The following is a 14,718-nucleotide window of genomic DNA, read 5'->3' on the forward strand; positions in this document are numbered from 1 at the left end:
ATGAGTTTTGCAGACAACCATGCTGCATGGAAATACCTAGTTGCTTCTCTGTCTCCTCCAAACCCAGCCATTTGCCCAATTTCACTACCAAAACAGGTATGCTTCAGTGATAAAATATTTGGTGATAAGTTATCAGCTACATATAGTGTGTTTAAACCCAAAACAAGCACCTAATCTGAAGAGCCATACTTCCTACTAATTGATATTATGTGAATTTCAAAACTACGAAGTAATACAAGTGGGTTGTCTACAAAATACACAAATACTGCAGGTACTTATATTTTGGTCATTTTGATGGATAGGGAAGATACAAAACTATCTGGGCATTCAATGAGTTCAGTATACAGCCGTTTATATTAGACAGAAGGACAGCCAGGCTTCCTTGGAGAAGTAGAAACTCACATCATGTTGTTCAATAGTGTTCATCTCCTTGGAGACAGGACCACTGGTAGGCAAGTGCTTGGGAATAAAAAAATGTACCTAGCAGTTTATTGTAAATAAGTTGCACATTATATTTCAGTTTGAATTCACTCATGTTTATCCTGTGATCAGTGGTTTAGGATGAACAGCAGACTAACAAAGACTGCTTTCTTAAATGAGTATCTAAAATCAGATTTTTGTTGGATAGAATCTAAACAGCAAGGGGAATATTTAACCATCTTAGAAGAAAATCCATAGATAAACCACCACTGGTTGCAGATGGCAGAACTAATCATCTTTATCACCTCCTCTTTAACTTGGGCTTTTAACAGAATGTTTTGTCTAAATATCTAAGTATCAGAATATCCTCTGATCACAGTTTCTTGATAACTGAGCTTTAATAATGCCAAAGTGTTGGTATTTAGATTGCTTAGCAGATACAACTTGTGCCAAGTTCATCCTTTCACAGTGAGGAAGTAGTCTACTTAAAGTAGCCATGCAAATTTAGCAGCATCTTCCATCACAGCTGGTAATATTTACTCAAGAAAATAGTAATTCTGATGGAGACTGCTATACATTTGACAGTTACCAATGATGACCCCCCTTGAGGTCAGGCTGCATATTTATTTTGGCATATTTCTGGCCATATACAATATTTCTCAATTAACATTTTATGGTTCCCTTCAAAGTTCAGTGTACATATTCATCCACCAACGAGGAATTGACAACTGCATCCCAAAACATTTATTCATCTAAATCATGAATGTGAACAGTGTGTTACATGTGGTGTACATAGCTCATCTTTTGCACCTTTAGTTATTAATTGCTGTACAAATAAAAGATTCTCTGTTAATATCCACTTTGCACTGAGATAAATGACAATGCAGAGAGCACAGTACAGCACACTGAAAGGGCTCATTACAGTTACTGCTGTCATAAATGACCACGTTTGGTTTTATTTAATTTGCTTTCTGAGAGCATTACAACTGGCTAAAATATCCTAAAGGCCACTAATTATCCTTCTTGACAGAAGAGAATTACAAGGAATTTCTCCCAAGTCCTTTTACTTCTCCTAGTTCTGTCTAATCACTTGGTACTTGTCTGCAAATGGATTTAGTCTCATACATAGTAATAATGATGACAGATGTTTTTCTGCCAGTCAAACTTAACATTCAAACTTGGGTTGATTATTATGAGTAATCTAAATTTCCTCCATAATTAAGGCTGCAACTTTGTTCCCATTAAAAAGTTCAATTTTGACCTCCCACTCGCATCCATTAATGAAGGAGAACTTCAGTGGTATGTGAGAACTGTGGCATAAGAATTTTCCTTCTTGTTCAGAGTAAATCGGAGTTTCCTTCTTCAATTTATGGCAGTGCATTATAGATATTGCCATCTGTCAGTTATCTGTCACTTTATTGAAGGGAGAGAAGGAAGCAGAAGGAGAAAGTAATATAACTTTACTGGACTCAAGTAACGTCCTCATGCACAAAACTAAAGCTGAAACAGTAAAGTCTGACTTTAGATGTAATTGACAGCTCCTTTCCTAAGATCAGGATCGGACCATGGGCTCTTAAGTAACAGGCAACAAACAAGCACTACAGCTGTCTTCCCCATACTTTGCCTCATTAAAACCAACAATCTTTCTCTAAGAAACAAAAATCCTAACTCCATCAGTAAGGGGACACAATAAAAAGCAGAAAGCTTTCCTAACACAGCAGAACTGATTTGGATGAGTTGCATGTAGTTCAATGACAACTCCTTTATGGTGTTCCAATATTAAAGGTGTTCAGATTTCTAAAAATTCCTCTAACCTCCACTTTTGGGCAGTTCGTTACAAAGAGAAGAAAGGCAATAAGACATGGCTTAATGGATTTATCTACTCAAGATCTAATACACAGGGCAATGTTTTGCTACCCAGAGTCCAATTTTAAAAGTTATTAAGATTTTAATAGGCTCACTAGATCTGTATGTTGACTCTGACAACCTAATTTAGGCTCAGTGGCAGTTTCAGAGATGCTGCATTAGCTGTTGGAGCTGGCCAGTTTGAATAAACTCCTTTCTTTAGGAGAGCCTCAAAACAAAACAAACTCTTGAGAAGTGCTGAGATTAAACCCTTTGAAAACAGCTGTGGGATGTGAATAGGCTTTGTAGAACCATGACCGATATTCAATTTCTAAACTGAACTGTATTTATCATGCTGCAGAGAAGGCACCAAAAGAATTGCCTTTCTGAACAATGTTAGGAAAAACATTTTTTTTCTTCTTACCACATGCGAAAACTTTGAATAACAGAAGGAAGACAAATACAGTTTGAGGAAGCTGTAGATGAAGAAATCTGTCTTTATAAAAAACTAGTCACAAGTTGTGGAATGAAATCATCAAAAATCACAGTCACTTTTCGGTCAGAACTTGAGTGACAAGCCACTGAAGCGATTTCCATGCAACTATTTTTTTTTTCCTCCCCGATGAAGGTCTAAAAAAAAAGGAAACATCAGTTTCTTTTCTGTTGTTTTACTGCCTGAAGTTTTTCCTCTACATCATCTATTTTTATCTTGTCAGGAACAAAAAGAAGACAAAAGTGAAATAAAGTCTCAGTACGAACATTTCCAGAGCAGTATATTTAATGCTAGTAATTATTTATTTAGTGTTAGCGATAACTTAAGCTTACTAATGAGCAACTGATGTTGTTCCTTAGCTACTGAAAACATTTAAGCATATTATTTAATAAAATAGAAGCCTAAGACCACTCATTTACTACAGGATAGTCTCATTAGGAGTCTTCCTAGATGCTTGTTAGCAGCATGAGCATTTCTAGCTCAGGCTCTGGAAAATAAGAAATGCCAAAACACTTGACCACTAACTTTCTTCTATCAGCAGCTATTAGCTTTTCCCTTAAGAACCTTTGGACAGTTCTAGAAAGACAGCAGATGAAACAACTGGAAGTTGGACCTTATGTTCCAAGTGCTCCGTACCACCCCACACAAAATGGATCATGTTCTGGTAACACAAGGCATAGCAAGCTCCTTAGTAAATGCTAATACAACTGTTTCTACCTAAACAAAATGCAAATGCGTGCCAAAAATGTTAAGTCCACAATGCTGGCACCAAACAGGTGAAGGCTCAGTTGATAGGGCCCAGCCACCAGGGGCATTCTCTGCTATCCTTCATTTGGCACAGCAGACCATTAACAGCTACGGGTGGTTTGAAGGAGATTTCTTTTCAACAATGTCAGACACTGAACGTGTTGAAGAGTGATTCAATGCTGTGGGCTTCTAGGCCATCCGAAATAATTCAAGAGCTCTCTTCTTACCTTGAGCACTTGGGTCTAACCCAAGTCTTGAGTCTTCTTAGTGTTTATGCATCACTATACAATCCTCAATTTATATTTTGCAGCCAATACTTTCCATCTTCATCCCATTAGTTGCTGTCACCAAGTTCACATCCCTTTTAATGGTTTAAGAGCATCTTCTTCAGGATGCTTGCGTATAACATTCATTCCCAGGTGAAGTGAAGGAACCAGTATTTTTCCCTTTTTTGCCCTTGTTACTGTCTTGACTTTTCAAGAGAAAATAAAACATCTATGCATCTGTATTATACACCAAAAAGAGTAACACAGCATTAGCAGCTGGGGCTGATATACCCAGTTAGATGCAGTTATTTTATTCCCATGTTTTCATTTGATCACAGACCAATTAATACCAGTAAGAGTATTACAAACTCCTGAAGAAGGCAGTTAAAACATCACATGACATTCAATGAAGGTTCTTCCTAAACACCCAATGAAATTGGATCCAAAGTACACAATTACTGCACCTTCTAAAGCTCTGCTTAAACATATATCCTGCAAACTCGGGATTGTCTGATCCAGCATTTCACTGAAGCCTGCTAAGCTTTTGGCCTCAGTGAAATCTTGCTGCTCATTGCTGCTGTAGTAATGCCTCGTTTTTCTCTTCAGTCAAACAATTGCGTTCTGTTTTTTATTACTAAACCCATAATTTTTAGGCATCAAGACCTTGATTTTATGCTGTTTCCTTATTGTTTTGAGTATTATTTTTTTTTTTTTTGCAACATTTGTCTTAAAACATAGCACTGGCATTCTCTTCTGTACAGCAAAATAGGCTGAGAACTGACACTTCACCAGGAAGGGCAGGGCACAGCTCACCACAAGGGAGCTGCCTTTGGGGTGCCCTCAAAGGGCAGAATCCGCCGGGTTGCATCACAGCCTATGTCAGTCGAACCAAAGTCCCACCACAATAGATGGAGGCCTGGTGATCCCCCTCACCCCATGAATCTCCAGCGCACCCCAGGCTCACACCAGAGATACAGGGAACAAAAGGAATGCAAGTGCTGAACAAATGCTAGGACGACAAAGTGCCAGGCACAAGCTGAGCCTAAGCTCACCACAAGAATTAGATTCACATTTATCTGGTTTGAAGGGACTGAATACGGCTTAAGAAGAGGCACAAAGCAATCCCCTACTCTCGTCAGTCAACCAGAGGCCCAGGGCCCCCCACCACCACTTACAGGGAGGCCGCCATGTAGCCCAGTGTCAGGCCCGGCCCAAAGGGCAGCTCACAGCACACAGGCAAGAGCCTATTTTAGCTTTATTTACACCTCCCATGAGGGACCACTTGATTAGTCTTGGAATCTAGCACATAACAACTTTAACACTTATATTTAGATGGCTTTTATGCAGAGCTCATAAAAACCCCTGCCTTTTCTTCACGCCTTCTTAGCTGCTGGTACTAAGGTTTCTGCTATCTCTATAAGTTTACCATGCATATACTGGAATAGGAATTCTTCTCATTTCACCCACAAGCCCACAGGTGAATTCTATTCACCACAGCATAAGACTAACACACTCACCTAAGATTACCTGATTTTTCTAGAAAATTGTTGCTTCATGAGAAGTGTATTGTCAGCACGTGTCAGCAGCTGGCAAGGCTATGATACAACAACTCCAGAGTCAGCTCCAGCCTGAAACACATATATGGTAATGGTGATTACCAATAAAACTTGGTAATGCCGACTTTCAGTCAAGTGACCCATCAGTGGGACTGCTGCATTATCACAGACAAAAGAAGAATGGAAAGATTGATGTCTCAACAGCGGCAGCCCAGAAAAAAGCATTAGCCATCCTGTAACATCAAATACAAGGATGTGCAGATTCCTTGAGACCCACAATGGAAGTAATGGGAGATTTAAATAAGCAGGTACCAACTTGTTCAGCAGCGAAGGGACAGCTCCATCTTAGTTATCAGTCACACAAAAAACAAGCCACACCAAAGGCCTGTCCCTCTGCAGCCCATGGAGTACCATGGCGGAGCAGGGTTCCACGCTGCAGCCCATGGAGACCACGGTGGAGCAGGTGGACCTGCACTGACAGGCTGTGTAGACCCACCACATCCCACCCCTCACCTCTGTGAAAAGCATATTTAAGAATAATCACAATATATTCTTACTTTACAATTATAACAATCTCCACAAACTTCACTAACATTGAAAAGAAAAATAACTCCCCACGCCAAAATAAACCTAACATCTTCACAACACTGATGAGGTGGACAATTTACACACACACCACCCCTCATCTCTTCACCACACTAACATAAAACATATTCCTCACAGTTACTGCTTTCTTAAATTCTTCACAATTATTACATTCATAACAATCATCCAGTCCATGTTTTGCCTGTTACTTCTCTCAACTATCATCCTTATCTCAAATTCCTCGATCCCCACATTGGGCACCAAAAAGGACTGTGGTGGTTTTATTCGGGTGGGCAGCCGAGCACCACTACAACCGCTCTTACTCCCCCTCATCAACGAGAAACAGGGAGAAAATATGATGAAAAGGGCTCAAGGGTTGAAACAAGGACAGGGAGATTGTACAGTAATTATTGTGACAGGCAAAGCAGACTCAGCATAGGGACATATTCAGATTTATTGCTTATTACTAACAAGCTAGAGAAGTGAGAAACAAAGGAAAGAAACCAAAAGCACCTTCCCCCCCATCCACCCTCTTCCACCTCCTCTCCCCGAGCGGCGCAGGGGAATGGGGGAACGGGGGTTATGGTCAGTCTACAGCACTTCTTCTCTGCCTCCCTTTCTCGGTCCCTCTCATCCCCTGTGCTGTGGGGTCCCTCCCACGGGATGCAGTCCTTGATGAACTGATCCGGTGTGGGCTTCCCACAGGCAGCAGCTCTTCCAGAACTGCTCCAGATATGGGTCCGTACCACGGGGTCCATCCCTCAGGAGAAAACTGCTCCAACCTGGCTCCCCTACGGGCAGCAGCTCCTGCCAGATCACCTGCTCCTGCGTGGGCTCCTCTCCACGGGCTACAGATCTGGCCCAGAATCTGCTCCGGCAGGGGTCTTCCACAGGCGGCAGCCTCTGTCCATGCAGGGCCACCTGCTCCACTGTGGTCTCCTCCACGGGCTGCAGTGTGGAACCCTGCTCCACCGTGGTACTCCATGGGCTGCAGGGGGACATCCTGCTTCACCATGGGCCTCACCACAGGCCGCAGGGAACTTCTCCTCCGGCGCCTGGAGCACCTCTCCCCCTCCTTCTTCACTGACCTTGGTGCCTGTAAGGCTGTTTCTCACTCCTCTCATTCTCCCAGCTGCTGTGTGGCACACAACTTTTTTCCCTGTCTTAAATATGCTCTCAGAGGCACAAACAACATCACTTACTGTCTCGGCTCTGGTCAGCAGTGGGGCCCTTACCTTACATGGGGCAGCTTCTAGATTCTTCTCACAGAAGCCACCCCTATGGCCCCCAGCTACCAAAGCCTTGCCACATAAACCCACTGCAAAGCCAAACACTTATTCACATATTAGAGATTTGGCTTAGTCCCCCAGACACTCTGGCGCTCCAAAGACACCAAGTCTCTCCCCAAAGCACAAGGATTTGTATCGCCCACTTACTACTCTCCATCCCTCTAAAAAGAAATTAGAATTCATCAGCAAATTCAAGAGCTCTGTGAAGTCCCTCTGAACAGACAACACTTTATTAACCTAATCAAAGTATCTCTGTATCCACACATTTCAATTCAACACTACATTTTACCCTCCTCCTTTCAGCACTGAATCACAACTACGTTCACCTTGGTTTCCCAACACTACAGCTAATCTGAATACACCAAGCCCACTCAACAGCACTGCAGTATTCAGTAATTTCCTTTCCTCTTGCTTAAGTGTTATGACACAAGTAATACAAGTAAATCATACATCCCAAGCCAACCAAAATGATGCAGCAGAACAGCATCACTGCACTATACTTACACAGTTCTAAACCAGACTGGTAGTTTGGCTAAGGGCAGTAAGGTATGCTGATGATGTCAGTGAAGAGACACGCAAATAAGCAAGCAATCCTGATTCTAATGAAAGTTTTTAGACCTCATACTACTGTCATTACTGTCATGAAACTACTTTAAAAAAAATATCATCTTCAAAGCGCAAGACATCAAGTACTTTTAACATGTCTTTGAAATACTTCTTAGATGGGAAATGACCCAGGCTTGTGTTTCAGACAATACCCATCTGTGTGCACACAGCACATCTTGAAGATTTTTGTATAAATCAGTGAGAAAGGATGGCAACAACCCATTTTATCATCACCTGTGTGGAGCAGATACCTCCCAACTGTGGAAGTGGTGCATATTAAGCAGCAGTAGATAATCTGCATTTCAGAGCACCGCAACATCTCAGCATGGCAACAGCTACGTTAAGGCAAAAGAGCTTTGCAGCAACAGCAGGTGCATGCCACTGACAAACACATCACGAGCAGCCCATAAGCCTGAGTTAATACTACCACTCTAGAATTCAGCCTGTGAGCTCATATCTAAGAAATTAGTATAAAATCAAGTTCAGAACAAAGCACTGCTACAAAAGAGATATTTTAAAGCAGCTGACTACTCTGCAACAATCACAATATGTCTTTTGAAACACTTTATCAACCTAATTAGTAATCTGGATCATTATCATGAAGATGAAAAGAATACATGTATTACATACACAAAACACATACATACAGATTGACTTTTAAGCCCTATACAAGTTACCCTTCACAATTAAAGTCATTCACTGTGGAAAACTGCTATATACATATATATATGTATGTATATATACACACATCAGGCTAATTATTTTGCCTTTTTCTTTAAAAAACAAATGGGCACACTGCTGCTAGTGGGCAAATCCTCATCATACATTATATCACATTTACTAGCAATTTTGATGAAAACTACAGGTGGAGACAGATTATAATGGGAACATCTAATTGAAATTCATCTCCATTTTGCTTCAGATTGAAGACATGCTGCTTGAGCCCTGAAACATATTCAATTTCATTCAAATTGTATGCAGATTTTCAGGCAAAAACAAATTTAAAAAAAAAAAGTTTCATAGTCCTAGAAGAGTTCAGACAGTACTACAAATGCTTTATAACTGTGTTTTAGGCATCTGTATACTCTTCTTTAGTTTTCAAGACTCCCAGCTTTTCTAGCTCTACAAAGCCTCCTTACCGAGGCAGGCAAGGAGGAATACAAATCCCACAGAGGTCTATCCTTTGACAAAAGTTTGACAGCTTCCACTGACGTGTCAAGTCACTGGAAGTCCTTGTGGATTCACTGGGACATTAGCTGTTCAGTATGGTTCCCTCCAACACATTGCAATCAAAACAGACAACCTATCTTTCACTATTCAAAAAAAAAAAAAAAAAAAAAAAAAAAAGCATGACTCCAAGTTGCAGTGGTTAACGTGCTGCACCCCCAGTTCTGTTTCTTGAGTTTTGCAAATGAGAAGACTGAAAATTGCCAATTATACAGAAGATTTGGAGGGGGGTAAAGCACATGACAAAATGATTTAATTTAGATACAATCCAGAAATCTAGTGTTACAATAAAGTTACAGTAAATCTCATTTTAGTAACTGTCCAATACCACACAAGACATCTGAAGCACTACATGTAGCAAATAGTAGCTAATATGGCTTTTCCTCCTCCTGCTACTCATTGATACAATCCCATTTTAAGTTAATCCAATAAAGAGCCTACTCCATCACATTAATTAATCTAATTACAGGATAGTCAATGCTACTCTATTGCTTATGCTCTTACCTCCAAGCACACTAGAATCCCCTATACTAGCTATAGGCACATAGCATACATTAGTCCTGAATGCTAAGGCCCTCCCTGACTTTCAGTGTCACTATACCTGAAGTCAAAGAGAATACATGTAGGAGAGGAGTTAAGGATGCTAACAAGTTGATGACCATCTGGTATTAGCACTCATTTTTGCCCAATGCTTTCCTAGCTAACTAAACTTCAGGTTTTATCCTCAATATCCCATTTCAGCTCAAAAATAGACCCAAGTTAAATATATATACAAAACATTTTCTTAAATGTTAAGAAGAGCAATAAATGATTAATAGAAGAAAACTAAATATTCATGAATCAAGTTGATTCTGAGAATGGACCCTGAATTAAAATTCAGTTTCAACAGGCCTTATTCATAAGGTTCAAAGATTTGTTACTGCATTTGATTTTGCTGTACACATGCAGGGAGCTAAGAGGTATTACATGTCGTAGTTTTTTATAAAACAGTAATAAATAAGTTTTTACCACTGTTTGAGAAGACGGTGGCAAGTCTACTCTCTATTACTGTTGCTTCAGACCACTACAGAATTCTCTTTTCACTGTTTATCTTCTCTTCACGCAGTACAGGAGTACAAAAGGTAAGCCTTCCTCTTTCTTGTTCTCATTTAGGAAACTATCATAAATTAAAGCTGAAACTCAACTACACTTAATTTTCCTGATACTGTTCCTCTTGAGGAAAAAAAAAAAAAAGTGGGAAGGGAAGAAGGAATAGGTTAATGAAAACCTTATCTGCACCCCTACCACACCAAATTTACAGTGAAGTTATGCAAGACAGTGGCTGCAACAAATTAAACTGGTAGCAATCTTCCACCTAGAAATTAAAGTGGGACACATCTGAATTTCAAAGAAAAACATCAGACCAAATCCTCATCTGACTTTTCACACGGATCATTCCTCCTCTAAGCATGCTTTCAACCCATGCTGGATGAAGCCAACTTTGAGTAGTGCAGGCACCTGGATCTAAGAAGCTGAGAAAAGCGTTTAGCAGTAGCTGACACAATTTCTCTAAAATAACAACTCCAGAGAACAAGAATCCAGTTTCTTTCAGGAGAAACTGGACTGAAATTTATGATTTTACCACAGCTTCAGCAAAATACATGGTACAATATCCATGTGACAGGATATACAGCCATCCACCACCTTCTTGTGTGGTGCTGAGACCTTTTTCACCTTTGTGAATAACACACACTAACGCAGTTGCTCAATGATGAAACAAGGAAGCATTATGAAATTTAAACTCCTTATAACAGTGAGACCCTCTAGTTGCCTGGAAATGCCTAGTTGGCATTTGCAAGGCACACCTTAAAGGTAACACTAGTAGGTTGTGCAGTGTACCTATACAAAAGTTACTGAAACTAGGAAATCTTCTGTACAAGAATCCATGAGACTGTACCCTCTCTTGGAAGTGTAAGCAGCCACAAAACACACTAAACTGACCATCTGTTCCTCTCTGATAACATGTAATTAAGTAATTTATTTATTCAGCATTTAAACCCTCTCCCTTCTCATATTAGTCAAGGATGATTATGCTAAAGCCAGACGTAGTTAGCATATTGCACACTCAAGTGAGCCATGTCCTTATAAGCACATGGCTTGCCTTCTGGCTATCCACCTTCAACATCTCAGCTGCCTTGAAGATCCTGATTGCTATCCTCTCCTGTTCTCGTGAGCTGGTCTAAAATTAAAGCATTTCATATGGCAATTAACTGAAAAACACAAGGAGCTGTACACTGTCTTGTGGGCCGCAGTAACCACACAGATCTCTTATGTACACATCTGGCTGGAATTTCTTCCTTTCTGCAGGATACAGGGCTGCTGATGACATCAAGCCAGATCAGAGCATGTTACCGAAACAAAACCTCCTTCAGTATGAAAACCTGTTATTTGCCAGCTGCCACCATTTCTGAGGTGTTCTAGTAGCCTTCTGGCCACCTGCTGGGCTTCCCGAATCTTCCAAGCATACAAGAAGGCAACAGCTACCTAGGACTGTCTCTCCTGGCAAGGCCTCTTTGCTCTTCAGGAAGATTTGTGTGGAATTCCCAGCCTAACGCTCAGGTAGAAACCTGAGCATGTAACAACCCGCCACAAAGGTAGAGCCAAAAACAAATGCTGTATCCTGATATACTGAAAAGCACATGGCATTCAGTACAGTCTTACCTACTCACATCAAGTCAAAAAAAATAACAACCAAGTTTCACAGTCTAACTTTTTCCTGCTGGTCTCCCTGGTTCTTCCAGTCCTTCAGCCCTGTAATTCTGGCTGAAGCTCCCCTTTAGTTCACCAAGTGCACAGCTAGCAGACTTCATTACTCTCACACCCTAAGTGTGAGTTCTTTCCCTTCCCTTACAGCTCTTAAAGATTTTATATTGTAACCTCTGGATGGGGACAGTTTTAAAGCAAGACATTTACTGATCAAACCAGTGTTTTGCACTTTTTGTTTTCTTTTTTAAATTAAGCTGTATTGGAAAGCAGTAATTAAAAATAGGAACTCTTGGCAAGTTATTGCAGTCCTGCCTCATAAAGAGACCCACCTGAAGTCATGAAAGTAACCAACAAAGCCTATGTGCATTTCTATGCTGCACAGAGACAGCCCTTCCCCTGAAAGGTCCTTTCCAAGACAGCAAGTTTCCAACTATAGTGGCTTCAGCAGTAGCCTTCAGGAAGCAATTAGAGAATGAGTCCAGGTTTTCAGTGGACTGAGTTCTCTACGATAAAGGTAGATATGATGGAAGATTTGCTTTGAGTAGCAGCAAATTCTTATTTTTTCCCAGGAAAAGAAGTTCAACTTAGATGTCTTTAGATAAGGTCAAATCTTTGTTTTATAGGCTTGATTTATGACATTTTAACAACCATTATTGGCATTTCTTTGAGACGCCAGAAAGCCCTTGACTCCCATATGTGTTTAGCCTTTTTTCTATTTGCTTTTAGTGTTTATTAAAGCATAAAGGCTGGACTGAACTGTTCATCTCGCCTGTAAACTGAGAAGAACAAGCTCCCATAAAGCTCAGCAGCTTACTAGCATTTGTCTTGCAGACTCATACATGATGAAGTCCAATTACTGCTCTGAAAGTATAACAAGTATACAAATGTAAGAACTCTGAAAAATGCATTTTTAAACTTTTTTGTTGTTCTTTTGTGGCTTTTTTTTTTTAATTATCTTACTGTCAAGTTACCAACATATTATTTCCATCTTGTACACACTAGTGTGTGCTTGCTCCCCACATGGGATGGAAAATGTAAAAAAAAAAAAAAAAAAAAAAAAAAAAAAGAATCAAACAAACAGAAAACATCTAACAGATTCATATTATCTTCTCCTCACTCCATTTCAACATTGTTACTTGCTGCAGGTTGGTGGTTACCCCTGCCACACAACCAATTTCAACTTTTTCCAATAAATTTCAACTGAAATTAATGAAGCACATTGTAGTCAAATAAGATTACTACTAAGCCAGGTGAAGTTGGTTTGCAGGTTGAGTCCAAACCTCTGGGTCTATAATAAATTCCACATTTCCAGAACTTTGCACTTTCCATTTAATTTTGTGTTGATTTATGAGTCAGTCTCCTCTATGCTAACTGTATATAAAAGAAACATGAACTCAGGGGAGGCAACAGTTAGTCTGTTATAATAAAAAATGTATACTGTTTATACCATTATTGCTGAGGAAATTAGGTAACATCCCTTCTAATACCATGCGCACAGGATACTGTAGCAAACCACTTAACTTGCAATAATAGAGTATTGACTAGGCATAGTGATATGCAAGACAGCACTCCTGCCAGATTAGATGAGTTCCCTGCTGTTAGAGAGTCTCTGTAGTAATATATTTGTTCCACCTTAACAACAAAAAAACTTTCCAAAAGAAAAAACCTCCAAGGCATAAGAAGATCAAAGTTAAATGAAATAAACACAAAATAGTACTTCTTCCCCTCAGTGGTGGCTTGGTGAATGGGGTAATCTGGAGCACTGCAGATATGCTACAAGAAGGTAATACAGTGTTCAACAAAAGGCACCCAGAAACACATGGTAGTGTGAGTAGTAGCTGTGAGAAACACTAGTTAGCTAACACTGCAAGCTCAGGCAAGGATCTCAAGCAACATTTTATCCGTGATTGTAACGGTGGGCATCTCATAAGCAGGAGAGCGCTTGCAGATGCAGTTTTCATATCTTTTATGCCCTGTTCCCCAACACTTACTCTTTCCTCTGGTTCCTCATTGGCTGAGTACTACAGGTTCACAACTACCTGACACTTGTTACTAGTTTCATACTAATTTTATCAACCTTTAACTCATCCCTTTGTTTTTTCTTACCTTTTGCAACCTTACTGTTTTGAACTGCCTTTTAGCTGGGCACATTCAGTGTTTTTCCCTTGATTATCAATCTAGTACTTGTTTCCCCACATAAATTGTGCCAACCCAGGAAACAACATGCCTTGCATTTCCTCTGCTTATGTTACAAATTCTGATCAAAAAAAAAAACAAAATTTTTGCTCCCACAGCATCATACACAGAAAGCACTGCACATAGGCCTATGATTTTGAAGTCCTCTTCAGATAGTCTTCACAATATGTGACCATGCACCTTTCACAAAACTAAGAGGATATGCTGGGCAAACTTGCTCCTCCAAGCATGAAGCACTGTTACAGTTCTCAGTCCACTGGACCACATACCCTTAGCATTTAACAGACCTCAGCTCCATTTCCCAACTTCTCAGTACACTGCAGTACACAGCATAATACCAGCAACATTTGGCTGTTCGGGTAGGCAAAGCGAGCAGCTGTCTTAGGTCAAAGACCATGAGAAATAACCTAACACCCAAAGTCCATCTGCTTCCTGCCCCACCACCCTAACAGACACTCTTATTAATTGTAGCCGCTTCATGGATACAGAGCGGGGACTGGGGCAACACCTCCACTCCTCCCATTCTCCTGCAGTAGCAGGATGAACAAGGTCAACCCTTAATACTTTCCTCACCTTCTCAGAGTAACCATGGACACATCCCATCTGCTCTTTATGTGGAAGAGCACATCAGTTAGTGCTAAGCTGTGATCCAGCTTTGGGTTGACTCGACCTGTACAAGCATATCCTCTGACACAAATACCTAACACCTAAATTGCAAATGCGTAATTCCCCCAGATTTTCAG

General features: G+C 40.4%; 1 long non-coding RNA gene across 3 annotated transcripts in view; it reads right to left on the reverse strand.

Moving 5' to 3' along the window:
- Positions 1-1,141: 1,141 nt before the first annotated feature.
- The window catches only part of LOC110354353 (uncharacterized), a 32,972-nt gene continuing 19,395 nt past the window's right edge, over positions 1,142-14,718 (reverse strand). For 2 of the 3 annotated variants that reach the window (XR_002406170.4, XR_002406171.4), the window contains 3 exons: positions 5,289-5,399; positions 3,733-4,008; positions 1,142-2,895 (listed from right to left, as the gene is read on the reverse strand). This is a non-coding gene — a long non-coding RNA (uncharacterized lncRNA). The remainder of the gene's footprint in view (positions 2,896-3,732; positions 4,009-5,288; positions 5,400-14,718) is intronic. The other variant, XR_005269289.2, reaches the window with a different exon arrangement.

This window comes from Anas platyrhynchos, chromosome 14, assembly GCF_047663525.1.
Source record: "Anas platyrhynchos isolate ZD024472 breed Pekin duck chromosome 14, IASCAAS_PekinDuck_T2T, whole genome shotgun sequence".
Classification (NCBI taxonomy): Eukaryota; Metazoa; Chordata; class Aves; order Anseriformes; family Anatidae; genus Anas; species Anas platyrhynchos.